At 39.0% G+C, this 24,314-nt stretch overlaps 1 protein-coding gene across 1 annotated transcript in view; it reads left to right on the plus strand.

The window, feature by feature from the left end:
• The window catches only part of ARHGEF18 (Rho/Rac guanine nucleotide exchange factor 18), a 794,779-nt gene that overhangs the window by 48,527 nt on the left and 721,938 nt on the right, over positions 1 to 24,314 (plus strand). The gene's annotated exons all lie outside the window — the stretch shown is intronic.

A 24,314-nucleotide genomic window follows, 5' to 3' on the forward strand; every position in this document is an offset into this window, starting at 1 on the left:
TGCCTTAAAGGGATAGTAATGTCCAAATTAAACTTTCATGATTCAGATAGGGCATAACATTTTAAACAACCTTTCTAATTTAATTTTATCATCAAATTTGCTTTGTTCTCTTGTTATTCTTAGTTGAAAACTAAACCTAGGTAGGCTCATATGCTAATTTCTAAGCCCTTGAAGGCCGACTCTCATCTGAATGCATTTGACAGTTTTTCACAGCTAGAGGTCGTTAGTTCATGGGGCACATTTATCAAGCTCCGAACGGAGCTTGTGGGCCCGTGTTTCTGGCGAGTCTTCAGACTCGCCAGAAACACAATTTATGAAGCAGCAGTCTAAAGACCGCTGCTCCATAGCCCTGTCCGTCTGCTCTGAGCAGGCGGACAGGAATCGCCGGAAATCAACCCGATCGAGTACGATCGGGTTGATTGACACCCCCCTGCTGGCGGCCGTGAGTCTGCAGGGGGCGGCGTTGCACCAGCAGCTCTTGTGAGCTGATGGTGCAATGTTAAATACGGAGAGCAGACCTGAACTGCACTGTCGGATCAGGTCCGCAAGACCTTTGATAAATAGGCCCCCATGTGTTTCATATAGATAACATTGTGCTCACGCACATGGAGTCAGCACTAATTGTCTGAAATGCAAGTCTGTCAAAAGATCTGAGATAAGGAGGTAGCAGAAGCTTAGATACAAGGTAATTACAGAGGTAAAAAGTATATTTCTATAACAGTGTTGGTTGTGCAAAACTGGGGAATGGTAGATAAAGGGATTGTCTATCTTTCTTTCATGTAATTGGCAAGAGTCCATGAGCTAGTGACGTATGGGATATACAATCCTACCAGGAGGGGCAAAGTTTCCCAAACCTCAAAATCCCTATAAACACACCCCTCACCACAATCACAATTCAGTTTTACAAACTTTGCCTCCTATGGAGGTGGTGAAGTAAGTTTGTGCTAAGATTTCTATGTTGACATGCGCTTCTCAGCATTTTGAAGCCCGATTCCTCTCAGAGTATAGCGAATGTCAGAGGGACGTGGAGAGTATCACCTATTGAATGCAATGATTTTCCTAACTGGGGTCTTTTTCATAGGTTCTCTGTTATCGGTCGTAGAGATTCATCTCCTACCTCCCTTTTCAGATAGACGATATACTCTCATATACCATTACCTCTCCCGATAACTGTTTCAGTACTGGTTTGGCTATCTGCTATATGTGGATGGGTGTCTTTTGGTAAGTATGTTTTTATTTCTTAAGACACCTCAGCTATGGTTTGGCACTTTATGCATTTATATAAAGTTCTAAATATATGTATTGTACTTATATTTGCCATGAGTCAGGTTCATGTATTTCCTTTTGCAGATTATCAGTTTCATATTTGGGGAAAGTTAATATTAAGAAATATTTTTCTTACCTGGGGTTTAGTCTTTTTTTTTTTCAATTGACTACTTTGTTTCAAAATGCTGGCTGACTTAGGCTCACGGGTGCGCCAAATGCTACACTTTATTGCGTCATTCTTGGCGCGAGAATTTATTGGTGTGAAAGGCACGTCCGTTGACGCAGGGGTTTCACACAGGGTTGCGTCGTTAGTGATGCAAGTGTGTCATTTCCGGGCATGGTTGGCGCCAAAAAAAATTTCAGTTACGTTGTGCGTCATAATTGGTGCCAAACTTTTTTCATTTTTTATTGCCCCATTGCTTTTGCCTCTTGCCTTTTTCTATGTCAGAGGGCTATGCTATTTGCATTTTTTTCCCATTCCTGAAAAAGGAAATTGATCATTTTGCTTTATATGTTGTTTTTTCTTTTACATTCTGCAAGATGTCTCAATCTGATACTGCCTCAGAAGTATCTGTTGGAACTTTGCTGCCTGACATCGGTTCTACCAAAGCAAAGTGCATTTGTTGTAAAATTGTGGAGATTATATCTCCTAATGTCATTTGTATTAGTTGTCATGATAAACTTTTACATGCAGATAGTGTTTCTATCAGTAATAATACATTGCCGGTTGCAGTTCCTTCAACTTCTAATGTACATGATATACCTATGAATTTTAAAGAATTTGCTACTGATTCTATTCAGAAGGCTTTGTCTGCATTTCCACCTTCTAATAAGCGTAAGAGGTATTTTAAAACTTCTCATAAAGTTGATGAAATTTCAAATGACCGACAACATAATGAATTATCCACCTCTGATGAGGATCTATCTGATTCAGAAGATCCTTCCTCAGAGATTGACACTGACAAATCTACTTATTTATTTAAAATAGAGTATATGCGTTCTTTGTTAAGTGTTAATTAATTTGGATATTGAGGAAGCTAGTCCTCTTGATATTAAAACCAGTAAATGTTTAAATTCTGCTTTTAAAACTCCTGTGTTTACTCCAGAGGTTTTTCCTATTCCTGATGCTATTTATGATATGATTTCTAAGGAGTGGAATAAGCCGGGTACTCCTTTTAATCCTTCTGCAAGGTTTAAAAAATTGTATCCTTTACCAGCAATTTCAATAGAGTTTTGGGAAAAGATCCCCAAAGTTGATGGGGCTATTTCTACTCTTGCTAAACGAACCACTATTCCTATGGAAGATAGTACTTCCTTTAAAGATCCTTTAGATAGAAAGCTTGAATCTTATCTAAGGAAAGCCTATTTATATTCAGGTCATCTTCTTATGCCTGCAATTTCTTTGGCTGATGTTACAGCTGCATCAACTTTTGGTTGGAGAATTTAGAGCAACAAGAATTGGATTCTGACTTATAAAGCATTGTTCATTTACTGCAACATGCTAATCATTTTATTTGTGATGCTATTTTTGATATTATCAAAATTGATGTTAGATCCATGTCTTTAGCTATTTTAGCTAGAAGAGCTTTGTGGCTTAAATCTTGGAATGCTGATATGACATCTAAGTCTAGATTATTATCTCTTTCTTTCCAAGGTAATAATTTATTTGGTTCTCAGTTGGATTCTATTATTTCAACTGTTACTGGGGGGGGGGGGGAGTTTTTTGCCTCAGGATAAAAAACCTAAGGGTAAATCTAAGGCTTCTAATCATTTTCGTTCGTTTCATCAAAATAAGGAACAAAAACCTAATCCTTCCCCCAAGGACTCTGTTTCCAATTGGAAGCCTTCCTCAAATTGGAATAAATCCAAGCCTTTTAAGAAACCAAAGTCAGCCCCTAAGTCCGCATGAAGGTGCGGCCCTCATTCCAGCTCAGCTGGTAGGGGGCAGATAAAGGTTTTTCAAGGATGTTTGGGCAAATTCTGTCCAAAATTAATGGATTCAGAGCATTGTCTCTCAAGGGTACTAAATAGGATTCAGAGTAAGACCTCCTGTGAGAAGATTTTTTCTCTCACACATCCCAGTGAATCCAGTAAAAACCCAGGCTTTCCTGAAGTGTGTTTCAGACCTGGAGGTTTCAGGGGTAATCATGCCGGTTCCTTTTCAGGAACAAGGTCTGGGGTTTTATTTAAATCTATTCATTGTCCCAAAGAAAGAAAATTCATTCAGACCAGTTCTGGATCTGAAAATTTTGAATCGTTATGTAAGAGTAGCAACTTTCAAGATGGTGACTATAAGGACTATTCTGCCTTTTGTTCAGCAAGGACATTATATGTCTACAATAGACTTGCAGGATGCATACCTTCATATTCCGATTCATCCAGAACATTACCAGTTCCTGAGATTCTCTTTTCTAGACAAGCATTACCAATTTGTTGCTCTTCCATTTGGCCTAGCAACAGCTCCAAGAATCTTTTCAAAGGTTCTAGGTGCCCTACTCTCTGTTATCAGAGAACAGTGTATTGCGGTGTTTCCTTATTTGGACAATATCTTGGTACTAGCTCAGTCTTTACGTTCTGCAGAATCTCACACGAATCAGCTAGTGTTGTTTCTTCGAAAACATGGTTGGAGGATCAATTTACCAAAAAGTTTTTTGATTCCTCAGACAAGGGTCACCTTCTTAGGTTTCCAGATAGATTCAGTGTCCATGACTCTGTCTCTAACAGACAAGAGACGTTTGAAATTGGTTGCAGCATGTCGGCACCTTCAGTCTCAGTCATTCCCTTCAGTGGCTATGTGCATGGAAGTTTTAGGCCTCATGACTGCAGCATCGGACGCGATTCCTTTTGCACGTTTTCACATGAGACCTCTCCAGCTTTGCATGCTGAATCAGTGGTGCCGGGATTATACAAAGATATCACAATTAATATCCTTAAATCCCAATGTTCGACACTCTCTGACGTGGTGGTTAAATCACCAGCATTTAGTTCAAGGGGCCTCTTTTATTCGGCCAACCTGGACTGTGATCACAACAGATGCAAGTCTTTCAGGTTGGGGAGCTGTCTGGGGATCTCCAGGGGAGTGGTCTCTCCATCCGGATGTGTTTTCTCAGATTGTTCAGATGTGGGGTCTTCCAGAAATAGATCTGATGGCTTCTCATCTAAACAAGAAACTTCCCAGATACCTGTGCAGGTCCAGGGATTCTCAGGCGGAAGCAGTAGATGCACTGACACTTCCTTGGTGTTATCAACCTGCTTATATCTTCCCACCTCTAGTTCTTCTTCCAAGAGAGATCTCCAAGATCATCATGGAACAATCATTTGTGTTGCTGGTGGCTCCAGCATGGCCCCACAGGTTTTGGTATGTGGATCTTGTTCAGATGTCCAGTTGCCAACCTTGGCTACTTCCGTTAAGGCCAGACCTACTGTCTCAAGGTCCGTTTTTTCATCACGATCTCAAATCATTAAATTTGAAGGTATGGAAATTGAATGCTTAGTACTAAGTCATAGAGGTTTCTCTGACTCAGTAATTAATACTATGTTACAAGCTCGTAAATCTGTCTCTAGGAAGATTTATTATCGAGTTTGGAAGACTTACATTTCATGGTGTTCTTCTCATAAATTCTCTTGGCATTCTTTTAGAATTCCTAGAATTTTACAGTTTCTCCAGGATGGTTTGGATAGGGGTTTGTCTGCAAGTTCCTTGAAGGGACAAATCTCTGCTCTTTCTGTTTTATTTCACAGAAAGATTGCTAATCTTCCTGATATTCACTGTTTTGTACAGGCTTTAGTTTGTATTAAGCCTGTCATTAAATCAATTTCTCCTCCTTGGAGTCTTAATTTGGTTTTGAAGGCGTTACAGGATCCTCCTTTTGAGCCTATGCATTCTTTGGATATTTCTTGGAAAGTGTTGTTCCTTTTGGCTATCTCTTCTGCTAGAAGAGTTTCTGAGCTATCTGCTCTTTCTTGTGAATCTCCTTTTCTGATTTTTCATCAGGAAAATAGCGGTTTTGCGGACTTCATTTGAATATTTACCTAAGGTTGTGAATTCTAACAACATTAGTAGAGAAATTGTTGCCCCTTCCTTGTATCCTAATCCTAAGAATTCTTTGGAAAGATCCTTACATTCTTTGGATGTGGTGAGAGCTTTGAAATATTATGTTGAAGCTACTAAAGATTTCAGGAAGACTTCTAGTCTATTTGTTTTATTTTCTGGTCCTAGGAAAGGTCAGAAGGCCTCTGCTATTTCCTTGGCCTCTTGGTTAAAGTTTTTAATTCATCAAGCTTATTTGGAGTCGGGTCAAGCCCCGCCTCAGAGAATTACAGCTCATTCTACTAGATCAGTCTCCACTTCGTGGACTTTTAAGAATGAAGCTTCAGTTGATCAGATTTGCAAAGCAGCGACTTGGTCCTCTTTGCATACATTTACTAAATTCTACCGTTTTTATGTATTTGCATCTTCTGAAGCAGTTTTTGCTAGACAAGTTCTTCAGGCAGCTGTTTCAGTTTGATTCTTCTGCTGATGTTTTAAGTTTTTCTTTTCTTTATGAGAATAACTTATATTTTGGGTTGAGGATTATTTTTTCAGCATTTGGCTGTTGTTTATTTTTATCCCTCCCTCTCTAGTGACTCTTGCGTGGAGTTCCACATCTTGGGTATTGATATCCCATACGTCACTAGCTCATGGACTCTTGCCAATTACATGAAAGAAAACATAATTTATGTAAGAACTTACCTGATAAATTCATTTCTTTCATATTGGCAAGAGACCATGAGGCCCACCCTTTTTATGGTGGTTATGATTTTTTTGTATAAAGCTCAATTATTTCCAAATTCCTTTGTTGATGCTTTTTACTCCTTTCTTTATCACCCCACTACTTGGCTATTTGTTAAAACTGAATTGTGGGTGTGGTGAGGGGTGTATATATATACGCATTTTGGGGTTTGAGAAACTTTGCCCCTCCAGGTAGGATTGTATATCCCATACGTCACTAGCTCATGGACAATTGCCAATATGAAAGAAATTCATTTATCAGGTAAGTTCTTACCTAAATTATGTTTTTTAAACAATAACATTTTTGATGTTTACTATCCCTTTAATAAGACAAGGTATGACATTCACACAGAATAGGTCTGTGTATGCCCTGAGTCATCCATTTTAGGGTGTTTGTGTGCATGTTAAGAGTTGTTTGCATTGTGTGAGTGTTGTGATCTGTCCCTGTGTGTGTGCTGTACATGTATTGTGTCTGGCCCTTTAAGATTGTGTCGTTTGTGTCTTTTTTGATTGAAATCATTTTTATTTTGCAGAGCTGTTCTATTTATTTAAAAAAAAAAGATTAATGGGCCAGTGTCTCTTTACGAGGATGTTAGTTGACCCCTAAGATGCTGTTATCTAACCCCTTATAGACCGGCATACCTTGTATGTCAGCTGTCGCTAAGGGGTTAAATACGGGGATTAAAGCAAAACTCACTTTGGTGTTTGGGGGTGAGGAAATGGCCTTAGGAATCATAGGAAAAATAATAACAATGTTTTATGTTCGTTAAAAAAAATACTTTAATGTTGCTAATTATGATACACCAGTTTCAGTAGCATGCTGGAAAATACACTTAGCATTCCACTAAGAAGGACATATTGCAGTGTCTTGCCAACTGAACAGCCAGTAGACTTTATGCCTGTGCAGACTCACTTGCACAAATTGTATTAATTCATTTATCTACTAGGCCATTTTACTTGAAATATTTCACTAGAAGATTATTGCTTCTACGCTATAATTTTTCTAACTATGTTTTTGCCCTAACTTCACACACATGAATGCAAAAAAAACCCACACATCTACACACTGACACACGTATACACTCACACTCATATACACTCAGAGGCCGAATTATCAAATGTCTGTCAGACCTGATCCGACAGACATCGCTGAATGCGGAGAGCAATACGCTCGCCGTATTCAGCATTGCACCAGCAGCTCACAAGAGCTGCTGGTGCAACGCCGCCCCCTGCAGACTTGCAGCCAATTGGCCGCCAACAGGGAGGTGTCAATCAACCCAATCGTACTCGATCGGGTTGAATTGTGGTGATTCCTGTCCGCCTGTTCAGAGCAGGCGGACAGGGTTATGGAGCAGCGGTCTTTAGACCACTGCTTCATAACCGCTGTTTCTGGCGAGTCTGAAGACTCGCCAGAAACACGGTCCCTCAAGCTCCATTCAGAGCTTGACAAATGGGCCTCTCACACTCATATACACACACACAAAAATACTCATGCACCAAAAAAAATGCACACAAACACATGTATACATACACGCAGATATTCATAAACACGTATACAAACACACACTTAGGGGCCGATTTATCAAGGGCCGAATGGCCCCTGATGCCCCTGTTTCTGCGCGAGCCTTCAGGCTCTCTGGAAACAGCAGTAAAGAAGCAGCGGTCTTAAGACCACTGCTCCTTAACTCGTTCACCTGCTCTGAGGCTGGGGACATCAATCCGCCTGATCCTATACGATCGGGTTGATTGACACCCCTTGCTAGCGGCTGCAAATCTGCAGGGGGCGGCATTGCACAAGCAGTTCACCAGAGCAATGTTAAATGCCGACAGCACATGCTACAGCGTATCATGTACACCAGACATTGATAAATCGGCCCCTTAGAACACACACATACTCATACACACACTGATATAAACACACATATACGCAGAGATACACACACACACACACACACACACACACACACACACACAAATATATATATATATACAGGGAGTGCAGAATTATTAGGCAAATGAGTATTTTGACCACATCATCCTCTTTATGCATGTTGTCTTACTCCAAGCTGTATAGGCTCGAAAGCCTACTACCAATTAAGCATATTAGGTGATGTGCATCTCTGTAATGAGAAGGGGTGTGGTCTAATGACATCAACACCCTATATCAGGTGTGCATAATTATTAGGCAACTTCCTTTCCTTTGGCAAAATGGGTCAAAAGAAGGACTTGACAGGCTCAGAAAAGTCAAAAATAGTGAGATATCTTGCAGAGGGATGCAGCACTCTTAAAATTGCAAAGCTTCTGAAGCGTGATCATCGAACAATCAAGCGTTTCATTCAAAATAGTCAACAGGGTCGCAAGAAGCATGTGGAAAAAGCAAGGCGCAAAATAACTGCCCATGAACTGAGAAAAGTCAAGCGTGCAGCTGCCAAGATGCCACTTGCCACCAGTTTGGCCATATTTCAGAGCTGCAACATCACTGGAGTGCCCAAAAGCACAAGGTGTGCAATACTCAGAGACATGGCCAAGGTAAGAAAGGCTGAAAGACGACCACCACTGAACAAGGCACACAAGCTGAAACGTCAAGACTGGGCCAAGAAATATCTCAAGACTGATTTTTCTAAGGTTTTATGGACTGATGAAATGAGAGTGAGTCTTGATGGGCCAGATGGATGGGCCCGTGGCTGGATTGGTAAAGGGCAGAGAGCTCCAGTCCGACTCAGACGCCAGCAAGGTGGAGGTGGAGTACTGGTTTGGGCTGGTATCATCAAAGATGAGCTTGTGGGGCCTTTTCGGGTTGAGGATAGAGTCAAGCTCAACACCCAGTCCTACTGCCAGTTTCTGGAAGACACCTTCTTCAAGCAGTGGTACAGGAAGAAGTCTGCATCCTTCAAGAAAAACATGATTTTCATGCAGGACAATGCTCCATCACACGCGTCCAAGTACTCCACAGCGTGGCTGGCAAGAAAGGGTATAAAAGAAGAAAATCTAATGACATGGCCTCCTTGTTCACCTGATCTGAACCCCTTTGAGAACCTGTGGTCCATCATCAAATGTGAGATTTACAAGGAGGGAAAACAGTACACCTCTCTGAACAGTGTCTGGGAGGCTGTGGTTGCTGCTACACGCAATGTTGATGGTGAACAGATCAAAACACTGACAGAATCCATGGATGGCAGGCTTTTGAGTGTCCTTGCAAAGAAAGGTGGCTATATTGGTCACTGATTTGTTTTTGTTTTGTTTTTGAATGTCAGAAATGTATATTTGTGAATGTTGAGATGTTATATTGGTTTCACTGGTAAAAATAAATAATTAAAATGGGTATATATTTGTTTTTTGTTAAGTTGCCTAATAATTATGCACAGTAATAGTCACCTGCACACACAGATATCCCTCTAAAATAGCTATAACTAAAAACAAACTAAAAACTACTTCCAAAACAATTCAGCTTTGATATTAATGAGTTTTTTGGGTTCATTGAGAACATGGTTGTTGTTCAATAATAAAATTAATCCTCAAAAATACAACTTGCCTAATAATTCTGCACTCCCTGTATACACACTCACATATACTCATAAAGGGTATAACTTAACTTTAAATGAAGTAAACAATTCCCAAATATGTGTTATTTTTTTATCTAGCTATCTACTAATATATGCCCAGGCAGTTAATCCCAGACAAGTCTGGGTGCAAAGCCCGTAGGAAAAATTACAAAACAAATTAATCAACACCACACACAGAAAAAGTCTGGCACTCTCTTGCAAGTACACAGCTAAGATTAAAAGCAAAAAAGGGAAGAGTTATTTACCACAGCTGGCCAAAAGGGTCAAGCTCAGGAACCACATCAAGGTCTCTTCCCTCCTGGCCATTTTAAATGGCTACCAAGCTCCACCCACTGAGGATATCACAATCTGGGCTACATCTAGTGACTCTGCTGAGTAGCATTGACAGTCTGTTAAATCCAATTAGTGAGCCTTTGTGATTGGATGCCATATGCAGCCCAGATTGTGATGTCATCAGTGGGCGTAGCTTGGCAGCCATTTCAAAGTGGTCAGAAACAATATTCATTTTAAAATAACTTTTTTTTTTACCATTTCCTCTGCATGATATAGAAAAGGTGCAGGAGGCTATTTATAGCTTAGTCTAAGGTAAGACTTTAAGATGGCCAAGGTGTAGACTGTCCCTTTAACAGTGGAAACTGGAAAAACCTCTGTCCTTAAGGCGTTAAAGGGGCAGAAAACACCTTGTAATTAATAAGATATTTCTTTTGTCTTACCACAGAATATGCTTCCTGGAGGAGAGCATAGACGGAGGGGAATTTGACCCCTATTTTGGGCAATAGAACAGGCTAGAGGAGGAAAGGCGGAGCCTGTGGGGGGTGGGTATTTAAAGTGGGGCGGAAGTTGCTCACCCTTTTGAAGCCTCTGCAATCGCAAGGTGAAGTTCCCTCCCTCCCCTTTTGTTAGGCTAATGTTGCAGTGTTGGCAGGGGTGCTTGTTTTTCTATGCTGTAAGTTAGGCAAATTGGTACCTCCCTAAAGAGGTGGGAGAGTTTTTTGGGGGGATGTACCTGGTGGTAAGCCGGTGGAAGGTACATCTCTGGGGGCAAGCACTTTATGTTACTCAAGGTTAATATGTTTTCAGGTTATTGGAATTCTGTTGAATTTATAAGATATATATATATTTATTAAATATTTTAATAAATGCGGGCTGCAACCTTTACACCCATTTCTCTTGTGTGTTGTTTATTTATAATGCGGAATGTATGCCTAATATGGGGTCAAACTTATCAGCCAAATCTAAATATTTTTAAAACAAATTAACATCTTGAAATTGTTTTTTAAATAGGGAAATTCCACCCACCACTGACCTTATTTAGAGGAGCCAATCTGGGCGTGCTTTAAGAGAAGACAAAGCTAGCAATGGTTATTATGATAGTTTAAACTGCATTGTTTTGCAGTTGTTATCTGCTGAGGCAAGTTAAGAAATCAAATGTAGTAGGGTTAGCATTAAAATGTCAGAAGGTGCTTTTTTAATTCTGGGACTAAATAATGAAAGTATAATGCAAAGGTTTTTTACTATACATAACTAAACATTTTACATTAAAATCTCAAGGTGTTTACTGTGCCTTTAACAGATAGAGTTGCTTGTGTCATCTGACAATTTTTGTAGGCATGGTGTCCATAATGCAGCGAACATTGCTTGAGAAAGTATTGGACATTTGTTGATAGGATTTATTATTCTTGTCTTAAATCTATTCTTCTTCTTTGCTAAACAATTCCAGAGCCAAAGTTATGTCTAGAAACATAAATACAAAGGAATGCACTTATGATATTTTAAACAGCTTGCATGGTCTGGTTAAATGTTTCACAGAGCCATACAAGCTGACAACAAATAAGAATCATTTGGTAAGGTTGGCCATCTTTTTCCTAGCAAGAGTGAGACTGAAATAAATACTGCACTTTTCCTGTATGTTTGTTGCTTTAAAATTGTACTTTCCAGTTTAGGGAATTGTAGTGCCACTTAAAGGGACAGTCTAGTCAAACTTAAACTTGTGTGATTCCGAGATGGCATGCAATTTTAAACAACTTCCACTTAACTTTTATCATTAAATTCGCTTTGTTTTCTTGGTGTTCTTTGTTGAAAGCTAAACCTAGGTAGGCTCATATACTAATTTCTAAGCCCTTAAAGGCCACCTCTTATCTCATTTTTACAGTGCATTTTGACAGTTTTTCACAGCTAGACAGCACTTCCAGGATAACAATTTAATATCCAAAGAATGCATAGGTTCAAACGGAGCCTGCTGAAAGACTCTAAGAACCAAAATAAGACTCCACGGAAGAGTAGCAAACTTAAACATAGGCCGGATTCTAACCAAGGCCTGACAAAAAGACTGAACATCTGGCACACCCGCCAGACACTTGTGCAGCAAAATAGATAAAGCTGAAATTTGACCCTTCAGGGTACTAGCAACTAAACCCTTCTCCAGATCCTCTTGGAGAAAAGACAAAATCCTAGAACTCTAACTCTACTCGAAGAATAGCCTTAGGATTCACACAAATAAAGATATTTACGCCATATCTTATAATAAATTCTTCTAGTCACAGGCTTGCGAGTCTGAATCATAGGCTCAATGACCGACTCAGAAAACCCACACTTAGATAGTATCAAGCGTTCAATCTCCAAGCAGTCAGCTTCAGAGAAATTATATTTGGATGAAAAAAAGAGCCCCTGAAGTAGAAAGTCGTTCCTTAACGGAAGACTCCAAGGTGGAAGAGATAACATCTCCACCAGATCCGCATACCAGATTCTGTGAGGCCATGCCGGAGCAAAGAGAATCACTGAAGCCCTCTCCTGTCTGATTCGAGCAATGACTCGTGGAAGGAGAGCAAACGGAGAAAACACATACGCTAGACTGAAGTTCCAAGGAACTGCCAGAGCGTCTATCAGCACAGCCCGAGGATCTCTTGACCTCAACCCGAACCTTGGAAGCTTGGCATTCTGACAAGATGCCCTGAAATCCAATTCCGGCTGCCCCCACTTGAGAACCAAGTTGGCAAACACCTCCGGGTGAAGTTCCCACTCCCCCGGATGAAACGTCTGTTTGCTCAGAAAATCCACTTCCTAATTGTCCACCCCTGGAATGTGGATCACAAACATAAGCAATTGTGGATCTCTGCCCACTGAATAATCCTGGCTACCTCTGACATGGCTAAGGAACTCAGAGTTCCTTCCTAATGATTGATGTAAACCACTGACGTTATATAGACCAACCGAAACCTGATAAACTGGGCTGAAGCTAATTGAGGCCAGGCCAGAAGAACATTGAAGATTGCCCTCAGCTCTAAGATTTTCTTGGAAAAAAAGCGATTCCACCCGAGTCCATAAACCCTGAGCCTTCAACGAGCCACAGACAGCTCCCCAACCCAGCAGACTGGCATCCCTGGGAGAGGTGTTCCTGAGACACCCACCACAGAAGATAATCTCTTGTCACCTGATCCAGAACGATTCATGGAGACAGATCTGCATAATCCCCGTTCTATTGTCTGAGCATGCATAACTGTAGAGGCCTGAGATGGACCAAGCAAACAGAATGATCTCCATAGCTGACACCATCAGACCGATTACCACCATACACTGAGCCACTGATGGCCAAGGAGAGGACTGAAGGGTAAGACAAGAGTTGAAGATCTTTGTTCTTCTGGCTTCTGTCAGAAAAACCTTCATCTCTAGAGAATCAATAATGGTTCCCAAGAATACCACCCTTGAAGATGGAACCAAGAAACTTTTTCCTAAAATCACCTTCCAACCATGGGAGTGCAGAAAAGACAACAACAACTCCATGTGGTTGATTTCTTGTTGAAAAGATGATGCCCGAACCAGATATCATCCAGATAAGGCACCACTGCAAAACCCCACAACTGGAGAACCGCTAACAATGCTCTCAGAACCTTTGAGAAAAACCTGGGAGCTGTTGCCAGCCAAAAGGAAGTGCCACAAACTGAAAATGTTTGTCTAGGAACGCAAACCTCAGAAACTTGTGATAATCCTTGTGGATAGGAATATGTAGAAACGCATCCTTTAGATCCACAGAAGTCCTGAACTGACCTTCCTGAACCGGAGGAAGAATGGAGCGAATAGTTTGCATCTTGAAAGACGGAACTCTGAGAAACTTGTTTACACTCTTGAAGTCTGGAACAGGTATGAAAGTTCCCTCTTTTTTGGGAACCACAAACAGATTGGAATAAAATCCCAGACCCTGTTCCTGAATTGGAACAGGAACTATCACACCCAGGATGGACAGATCCTGAACACATTTTAAAAATGTCTCTCTTTTTATCTGGTTTACAGATAACCTTGAAAGATGGAACCTGCCCCTGGAAGGAAAACTTTTGAACTCCAATTTGTATCCATGGTACACTACGTCCACCGCCCAGAGATCCGAAACATCCCAAACCCAAGTCTGAGTGAACAGGGAAAGTCTGCCCCCCACAAGATCTGCCCCCGGATCGGGGCCAGACTCTTCATGCTGACTTTGATTCAAAGACAGACTTCTTAGACTGCTTCCCCTTGCTCCAAGCCTGACTGGACTTCCAGGAGGACTTGGACTGTTCCTGCTTGGCAGAGGAAGGGGAAGGCTTGCCTGAAAAATTCTGAAAGGAACAATAATTACTCTAGCGTCCCTTAGACTTATATCTCTTATCCTGAGGGAGAGAATGTCCCTTACCTCCCGTAATATCAGAAATAATCTCAGCTAAGCCTGGCCCAAACAAAGTCTTACCCCTGTAAGGAATAGACAAAAGTTTAGACTTTGACAACACATCCGCAGACCAGGACTTTAACCATAAAGCCCTGTTAGCCAGAATAGCAAAACCAGAAATTTTTGCACCCAATCTGATGACCTGTATGTAATGCTATAAACCTTATGTTTTATATAATACTTTTGTATTGGTTCACAGGTTGATAGCTAAAGCCTAATGTCTTGTTCCAGTACTATGTTATAACAAAAAAAAATAATTTAGCCTAGTATTATTGAGATAACTGCTCCCATTTCTACCCACACTTAAAACCTAGTTTGATGTTTTGCTAGAACAGCATATTTAATATTCATTATAGAGTTATGTGAGTCAATTTTGCCCATATAGAGTTTGTACTAAGTCCATACATTAGTACTGGATTTGATAATAGATCTATTACCAAACCCAACTCCAATACAGAACTTTACTTCCAAAAGATAATTTATTCAGTGCCTTCAGAGGATCCTGCTTTTAATAGTTTAACACTAGGTTTTCCTAATTTCTGATGTGGTTGATTCAACTGTTGCTGGGTATAGGGCCCATGCCCGAGTGATAGGGTCCAGTTATATAAGATGGTAGAACACAAATCCTCATCTAGTATGGTTTTGGTACACCTGCCTTTCAGTTCTTAATCATTGCAGACCCTTATTTTAGTCTTTACAGCTCTATTATATGAGAACTAATTGTATAATTGTCCTTATTAAGTAAATTGAGATGACTGTAACTGTAGGGTGCAGACCACATATCACAATGACTGGGCAAGATATAATTAACATCTTTTTTGTTTTTTTTCTCTCTTTTTTATAGTTATGTGCTTATAAATTTTTACTAATACTACAAAGAGGAGCTTCTGTTAAGTCCATGTTATGACCCCCCCCCCCCCCATATTATAGTACTCTGGGTTAAATTGATTAGCCCAGAGTCTTTCAGAGTGGTATCCCTTTAAATTACCATAACAATAATAATTACTACCAATATATTAAACTTGAACCCAAAGAGATGATTAACGGAAAATGAATGGAAAAACACTTTAAATGTTATTACATTGATTACACATTGATTGGCATATATATTACTCAGGCTAAAGCTCATTAGTATTATTATACAATATCTAACGGCTAGATTACGAGTTGTGCGTTAAGGTAAAAAAGCAGCGTTAACAGGTCCTAGCGCTGCTTTTTTACGCCCGCTGGTATTACGAGTCTTGCAGGTTTAGGGGCACCACACATTTTTTTGGCCTTACCGCAAACCGACTTACGTAAACTTCGTACACCCTTTTTTCTATGGGACTTCCATAGCACTGGTATTACGAGTCTGTCCTGGGAGGCCAAAAAGTGAGTGGTACACCCTCTACCTCCAAGATCCCTAACACATTATAAAGTCAGTAGTTATGAGTTTTATACTACAACACCGTAGTATAAAACTCATAACTAAAGTATTACAAAGTACACTAAACACCCATAAACTACCTATTAACCCCTAAACTGAGGCTCTCCTGCATCGCAAACACTATAATAAAATGATTAACCCCTAATCTGCTGCTCCGGACATCGCCGCCACTATAATAAACATATGAACCCCTAAGCAGCTGCACTCCTGCCTTGCAAACACTAGTTAAATATTATTAACCCCTAATCTGCCACCCCTAACATCGCCACCACCTACATTATACTTATTCACCCCTAATCTGCTGCTCCGGACACCGCCGCAGCCTACATTATATTTATTAACCCCTAATCTGCTGTACCCAACATCGCCGCCACCTACATTACATTTATTAACCCCTAATCTGCCGCCCCAACGTCGCCGCCCCTATATTAAATTTATTAACCCCTAAACCTAAGTCTAACCCTAACATCCCCTAACAAATATAATTTAAATATAAATAAAATTACTATCATTAACTACATTATTCCTATTTAAAACTAAATACTTATAAAATAAACCCTAAGCTAGCTACAATATAACTAATAGTTACATTGTAGCTATCTTAGGGTTTATTTTTATTTTACAGGCAAGTTTGTATTTATTTTAACTAGGTAGAATAGTTATTAAATAGTTATTAACTATTTAAAGGGACACTGAACCCAAATATTTTCTTTTGCAATTCAGAAAGCGCATGCAATTTTAAGTAACTTTCTAATTTACTCCTATTATCAATTTTTCTTCGTTCTCTTGCTATCATTATTTGAAAAAGAAGGCATCTAAGTTTTTTTTGTTTCAGTACTCTGGATAGCACTTTTTTATTGGTGGATGAATTTATCCACCAATCAGCAAGGACAACCCAGGTTGTTCACCAAAAATGGGCCGGCATCTAAACTTACATTCTTGCATTTCAAATAAAGATACCAAGAGAATGAAGAAAATTGGATAATAGGAGTAAATTAGAAAGTTGCTTAAAATTTCATGCTCAATCTGAATCACAAAAGAAAAATTTTGGGTACAGTGTCCCTTTAACCCCTTAATGACAACTGACGTACCAGGTACGTCATGCATTAACAAGCAGTTAATGACAATGGACGTACCTGGTACGTCAGTTGTCTAAGAGAGTGCTGGAAGCGATCGCAATCGCTTCCAGCAGCTCTCAGGGTATTGCAGTGATGCCTCCATATGGAGGCATCCTGCAATACCTTTTTAGAAGACTCCGATGCAGAGAGGGCCACTCTGTGGCCCTCTCTGCACCGGTAGCGATGGTGCCGGTTCGTTGGTGGGTGGGAGCGCAACAGGGAGGCGGGTGGGCGGCCCATCGCTACCCGGCATCCGGTTCCTAGAAGTGCAATGTGCACGCCGGGTGCCGGGAGCGTGCAGGCCACTGACACCAATGAGGAGGGAAGAGGGGGGGGGGGAAAGATTTTTTTTTAAAATAATATAAAAGGATCTGGGAGGGGGAGGGGGTAGGGGTATTGTGGGGGGCTGCTACACTACAGAAAACCCAAAAAAAAAGCAAAAGAGAAAAAAATACTTTTGTTTTTGGGCAAATTGGGTACTGGCAGACAGCTGCCAGTACCCAAGATGGCCGCAATTAGATAGGGGAGAGGGTTAGAGAGCTGGGGGGGGGGGGATCATGGAGGTTGGGGCTAAGGCAGGAGTCCATCACAGCTAAAATATTTTATTTTTTTTATAAAAAAAAAAAAAACTCCTTTTATTTAGTACTGGCAGACTTTCTGCCAGTACTTAAGATGGCGGGGACATTTGTGGGGTGGGGGAGGGAAGAGAGCTGTTTGGGAGGGATCAGGGGGTGGGATGTGTCAGGTGGGAGTCTGATCTCTACCCTAAAGCTAAAATTAACCCTGCAAGCTCCCTACAACCTACCTAATTAACCCCTTCACTGCTGGGCATAATTTACGTGTGGTGCGCAGCAGCATTTAGCGGCCTTCTAATTACCAAAAAGCAATGCCAAAGCCATATAAGTCTGCTATTTCTGAACAAAGGGGATCCCAAAGAAGCTTTTACAACAATTTGTGCCATAATAGCACAAGCTGTTTGTAAATAATTTCAGTGAGAAACCTAAAATTGTGAAAAATGTAAAGTTTTTTTTTTATTTGCTCGCATTTGGCGGTGAAATGGTGGAATAAAATATACCAAAATGTGCCTAGATCAATACTTTGGGTTGTCTTCTAACAAAAAATATATACATGTCAAGGGATATTCAGGTATTCCTGACAGATATCAGGGTTCCAATGTAACTAGCGCTAATTTTGAAAAAAAGTGGTTTGGAAATAGCGAAGTGCTACTTGTATTTATGGCCCTATAACTTGCAAAAAAAGCTAAGAACATGTAAACATTGGGTATTTCTAAACTCAGGACAAAATTTAGAAACTATTTAGCATGGGTGTTTTTTGGTGATTGTAGATGTGTAACAGATTTTGGGGGTCAAAGTTAGAAAAAGTGTGTTTTTTTCCATTTTTTTCTCATATTTTATTATTTTTTTTGTAGTAAATTATAAGACATGATGAAAATAATGTCCATTTAATGGCGAGAAAAACGGTATATTATATGTGTGGGTACAGTAAATGAGTAAGAGGAAAATTACAGCTAAACACAAACACCGCAGAAATGTAAAAATAGCCATTGTCATTAAGGGTAAGAAAATTGAAAAATGGTCCGGTCATTAAGGGGTTAATAACTACCTAGCTAAAATAAATACAAATTTACCTGTAACATAAAACCTAAGTTATGGTTAGACTTAGATGAATACAAATAAATACAAACTTGCCTGTAAAATAAAAATAAACCCTAAGATAGTTACAATGTAACTATTGGTTTATTTTATAGGTAAGTATTTTGTTTTAAATAGGAATAATGTAGTTAATTATAGTAATTTTCTTTATATTTATTTAAATTATATTTAAGTTAGGGGGTGTTAGGGTTAGAGTTAGACTTAGATTAAGGGGTTAATAAATTTCATATAGTGGCGTCGACGTTGGGGGCAGCAGATTAGGGGTTAATAAGTGTAGGTAGGTTGCGGCGACATTGGGTGTGGCAGATTAGGGGTTAAAAAATATAATGTAGGTGTCGGCGATGTTGGGGGCAGCAGATTAGGGGTTAATAAGTATAATGTAGGTGGCGGCGATGTACAGAGTGGCAGATTAGGGGTTAAAAAATATAAAGCAGGCGTCGGCAATGTCGGGCGGCAGATTAGGGGTTAATAAGTGTAAGATTAGGGGTGTTTAGACTCAGGGTTCATGTTAGAGTGTTAGGTGTAAACATAAAATGTGTTTCCCCATAGGAATCAATGGGGCTGCGTTAATGAGTTTTACGCTGCTTCTTTGCAGGTGTTAGACTTTTTCTCAGCCGGCTCTCCCCATTGATGTCTATGGGGAAATCGTGCACGAGCACGTATGACCAGCTCACCGCTCACTTAAGCAGCGCTGGTATTGGAGTGCGTTAAGGAGCACAATTTTGCTCTACGCTCACTTCTTGCCTTTTAACGCCGGGTTTGTAAAAACCTGTAATACCAGCGCTGCAGCCTGCAGGTAAGTGAGTGGTGAGAAAAAAACTGCTCGTTAGCACTGCACAGCTCCTAAAGCAAAACTCGTAATCTCGTAATATGTTTCTGTGTATGCCCATATGCCTTGATATGCTATAGCATTTACTTATATTCTCATGCAAGGTGTACATCTCTGTGTATTCTCTTATTCTTGATTTGAAATAATCTAACCTGAAAAACTTGTAATTTTTAAAACACATATATGTTGTATAACAATTCCATTTGTTAACTATTTCTTATGTTATATTTTTTGAAAAATGAAATAAAAAATATATTTAAAAAAAAAAATCACATTGTGAAAAGAATGGTTTTACTTGCATTTGCAGCAAAACAAATTGGGTACCTTTTACTTAACCATTAGCATGGAGGGAGGAGAAGAAGAATTGCAAAAAAGAGGAAGCAATTAATCATCTCAATGTACCCTGGTGGTTGGATCTTGTTTAACCATTGGACCATTTCATCCTTTTATTATGTATAAAGGTTCCTGCAGCTTTTCATCCAATTGGCTTCTCTAGCTTAGATAATCACTATCATTATCATTAGTACATAATATTTTTGTAACAATATTGCACACCGATTGTGCTTAAGGCAGACTTTGTTGCCCATGATATCTTTTGAATGAACTCTTTGCTCCGCTGAATATAAACAGTCATAAAAACATAACTGGGCTGAAATTCAGCTCAATGAATTAAGAGAGGCCCCTTTGGCAGCTCATGAAAGCTTATTCAATAGCCGAGAGCCTTTTGCACTGTATAAACAACATTTTGTAAACAGGAGAATGGCATGGAGGCAGGTGGATGAAGAGACTAGTTGGCAACTGACTGAAAGCTGATGGACTAACAGAAAGCAAAGCATTTAACTATGGATGAAGCATGGTTCTATGAACCCAAATAGAAACTTTACAATGTCCAATTATTTTTTTGAGTAAGAAAATCATATAAAAGATCAAGGAGAATAATTGTCCTACAGACCTGAAAGATTATTAAGAATATAGAGCAGCTATGTCCAAAAGGGTAGAACACACTACTAGTAGATATCTAAGTAGATTTCAATATGGCACACTGCTTACAGACGCTCACAGGCGTAGATAGCAATATGACCTCTGGTTTATTGTCTTACAAAAATGTATAAATGAGTTTTGCTCATATTTATTTTCAATTACTATATGGCTAGAATACAAATGGAGCACACTTGATAACAGGCATCATTTTATTTTCTGCTCTGGTCCACACAATCAACAATGCTTAATCTTGTATTGCAAGTTATTGGTTAAAATGTTTAACATCCCAGTACATACTGTATATACTGTAGCCTGCCCTATACTTTCAATGTATAGTGCAAAGCACTAGTAGAGCATTTACTGAGCTCATATTACAAGTCGTGGAATAAGTGTGGCCCTTGTGTGCAATCATTTCTTATTATTAAATTTTACTCTACGTGAAACTGGATGCGCCTCCCTAAAATCTAATTGAAAAGGTGTTTGGCACTAATACATACATTGCTACAAAAAAACAAATGAACAGCCCCCAAAAAACATATAAAATAGTATCAAAATGAAAATAGTATCAAAGTGAAAAAGGACTGTGAAGTGTAAATGCCATACACCAAACAAACAAACAAATAATAAAGATAGAAAAATACCACCAGTCCATAAAAATTATACATTTATATCAGGAACTAAAGTGCTGCACTCAAGTCCAATACGCTTCCAGGTTTAAAAAAAACTGCTTAGCGGTGCAACCGGTTGCACGACTCACTACAACGTACCTGTGATTGGTCTGAGGAATCGCCTGGTGAAACCAGGACCTGCTACGCCTGTGTGAGCTATCTGAACGGCTTGTGAGAGTTCAGTATGCGCATCTGGCATTTTTTAAGTGCTGTTGAATTTGTGAGTATGCTGTGAATATCTCTTTGAATATCTCTTTACTCCCAGTGATATTGCACCATTGTGGCGCCTTCTCTTTTCTTTTCAGTATTCTAGTATTACACTTTATTGCTTCTTATTGTTCAATAAAATACGTCTTAAAATGTTATAAAAGTGAATTAAAAACTCCACTACCTGAAGAGAATTTTTTACCTCAATCAGTTTTGCTCATTTGTTTTATCTGGCATGAATAATGTTTGTGTGGTCCCTACTAGAAACCTATTACCTGAGGGAAATTATATAACAACAAGTTACTGTTAAAATATACACAAATGGATATAATAAAAAAAAAAAGTCCAAAAAACTATTAAAAGGGGTTAATCGTCTTTCCTAGCCAACGATTCCTTCAAAAGAAAGAAGGCCAGCAAAATTGTGAAGTCCAGGGACAGTCCCTGGATTTTTTTGTTTGTCCCTGGAAATGTTAATGACTGTTAATAGTAAAAGTTTTGTAAATATATGCGCACATGTATTATTTGTTTAAATTAGACACTTTAATACAGTTTTAATAGTGATACAGAATGGGTTCTGTTTACTGGTACTTATTCAAAGTTGGCAGTGTTATGCTTTCTATGGTTGGGAGATGTCTGTATTTGCAATACCATTCTGTCTAGGAAGCTTTACCTCTAATTAAAATGGTACACATAAATATTTTTGTATTACTGTGTTATAAACCCTCTTCTGGCTAGACAGTCATATAAAATGCTACCTCTTGTGCTCAACAATTGGTGTGTGAATATATACTGTGTGTATATATATATATATATATATATATATATATATATATATACAGTATATAGTATATATATATATATATATATATATATATATATATCAGAACTGAGTGGACGGAGCAGTTGAACAGTAGGTTGTCAATACTCAGGTAACCTGCTTGCTTGCTCTGCTGCACAGTGTCCCTGGAATTATTTGTTATGTTGGCAACTATGTCACAGTATATATTTTTATAGTAAGAAATTAAAAAATTGAAATTTATTTTCAACAAGCTCAGCAATCAGACAGGTGACTCTCAATGTTTTCTCAGAAATGTTTGTTATACCAGCCAGAAACTGTGTTTGTTTTACATTCAGATTCTTGCAAATGAGAGAAATGTTTAGTTATCTGGTACCTTGGACTTATTCAAAAGTGTTTAACCAAAGTTAAGATGTAACAGCAAAGGGTGTGAAGGATCAACTGTCCATGAAAATCCATATTGCAAATAACTGTCTCTATACTGTGTGTACTGTCTGCCTTAGCGATAGATAGAGCAGGCAATTTTAAGCAACTTTCTAATTGACTCCTATTATCAATTTTTCTTCATTCTCTTGGTATCTTTATTTGAAAAAGCAGGAATGTAAGCTTACGAGCAGGCCCACTTTTGGTTCAGTAGCTGGGTAGCACTTGCTGATTGGTTGCTAAATGTATCCACCAATCAGCAAGAGCTATCCAGGGTTCTGAACCAAAAATGGGCCGGCTCCTATGCTTACATTCCTGCTTTTTTAAACAAAGATACCAGGAGAATAAAGAAAAAATGATAATAGGAGTAAATTAGAAAGTTGCTTAAAATTGCATCATAACAGAAAAAAATTGGGTTCAGCATTAGCCCCGAGGCCAAAACTACACCTCATGCACGTACACCATTTATATTAATCGATTATGATTCTAGCTCAGGCTGTCACACATTAAAAATGTAACCAATCATATTAATCCAAACAACCTGTAGCTCTTGATGAAGTAATCATAGTCATATTGCTGGTGGTCGATTGGAGGGGTTTAATTTAGCATTTGCAGCAAAATAAACCAATGTTACATAAATATTAGGCTGGCAAATGTTTTTATACAAATATAATTGTGTAAATAAGCAAAAGTGCTTTGCAATTTAAATTAAAATATTTTTTTTACTATCAAAATTTGGAGGTACACTCCTTTTAAGGGGCTTGCTAAAAAATCATACACCGAGATTATGAGTTTTGCGTTAACAGGGGTGCGTTGCTAACGAGCCTTTTTTTTTTAATGCTCCCTTAAGACAATGCTGGTATTACGGGGTTTTTTAAACCCGGCGTTAGCCGCAAAAAGGTGAGCATAGAGCAAAATTTAGCTCCACATCTCACCTCAATACCAGCATTGCTTACGGTAGCGGTAAGCTGGCTAAACGTGCTCGTGCACGATTTCCCCATAGGAATCAATGGGGCTGAGCCGGCTGGAAAAAAAAACTAACACCTGCAAAAAAGCAGTGTTCAGCTTCTAATGCAGCCCCATTGATTCCTATGGGGAAAGGAATTTTATGTCTACACCTAACACCCTAACATGAACCCCGAGTCTAAACACCCCTGATCTTACACTTATTATCCCCTAATCTGCCGTCCCCGACATCGTCGCCACCTACATTATAATTATTAACCCCCTACTCTGCCGCTCCGGACATCGCCGCCACCTACATTATCCCTATGAACCCCTAATCTGCTGCCCCCAAAAATTGCTGAAACCTACATTATATTTATTAACCCCTTATCTGCCCCCCAACGTCGCTGCAACCTACCTATACTTATTAACCCCTAATCTGCCGCCGCCAACGTCGCCGCCACTATAATAATGTTATTAACCTGTAAACCTAAGTCTAACCCTAACACCCCCCTAATTTAAATATAATTTAAATAAATCTAAATAAAATAACTACAATTTAATAGATTATTCCTATTTAAAACTAAATACTTACCTATAAAATAAACCCTAAGCTAGCTACAATATAACTTATAGTTACATTGTAGCTAGCTTAGGATTTATATTTATTTTACAGGCAACTTTGTATTTATTTTAACTAGGTAGAATAGTTATTAAATAGTTAATAACTATTTAATAGCTACCTAGTTAAAATAAGTACAAATTTACGTGTAAAATAAATCCTAACCTAAATTACAATTACACCTAACACTACACTATCATTAAATTAATTACCTAAACTAACTACAATTAACTACAATTAAATTAAATAAACTAAAGTACGAAAAACAACAAACACTAAATTACAGAAAATAAAAAAATAATTACATTTTTTTTTAACCCCTTAATGACC

Source organism: Bombina bombina, chromosome 2 (assembly GCF_027579735.1).
Source record: "Bombina bombina isolate aBomBom1 chromosome 2, aBomBom1.pri, whole genome shotgun sequence".
Lineage (NCBI taxonomy): Eukaryota > Metazoa > Chordata > Amphibia > Anura > Bombinatoridae > Bombina > Bombina bombina.